This window comes from Austrofundulus limnaeus, unplaced genomic scaffold (assembly GCF_001266775.1).
Source record: "Austrofundulus limnaeus strain Quisiro unplaced genomic scaffold, Austrofundulus_limnaeus-1.0 Scaffold301, whole genome shotgun sequence".
In the NCBI taxonomy this organism is placed as follows: Eukaryota; Metazoa; Chordata; class Actinopteri; order Cyprinodontiformes; family Rivulidae; genus Austrofundulus; species Austrofundulus limnaeus.
In genome coordinates, this window is record NW_013952703.1 from 762924 (window position 1) to 763456 (window position 533).

Consider the following 533-nt stretch of genomic DNA (forward strand, 5'->3'; position numbering starts at 1 on the left):
CCTGTATATGTAAACAAAATCCTTCATTTAAGAAGTGAATAAGTTCGATAAATCTGGCATGTTTTGCTTCAGAGGCCTTATAATGAAAATGTCAGTTTAGGTGTTTGAATGACACCAGTATTTCTGTTCTGTCATTGTTAAATGTCCAACAATGAAGCAACACGTTCTAGTGTTTCTGGTTGGCAGCAATGACGGCATGTCCCATTTGCATGCCTGTATACCTTCATGTCATGTGAAATTGAGCTCTTACTCAGAATTTTCCTAAACTTAGGGTTAACTCACTCAGAGTTTTCACTCAACCTGCTTCCTGGAACTCTATCAGCCATCTGTCGGCGGACACAGTGGGACAGTGAGACGGAGAGACACTGGGCCAGGTGTTGGAGCTCAGTCTTTCCCATCTGACCTGCTGAAGCTTCAGAGTGGTCTCAGGTGTGTTGGTGGTCTCTCAGTCTCCTTGAGTCAGTCAGTCAGTGAGGATGAACTGCTGGTAGGTTTACAAGTGTTCTCATATTCCTTCCATTTCTTCATAATGG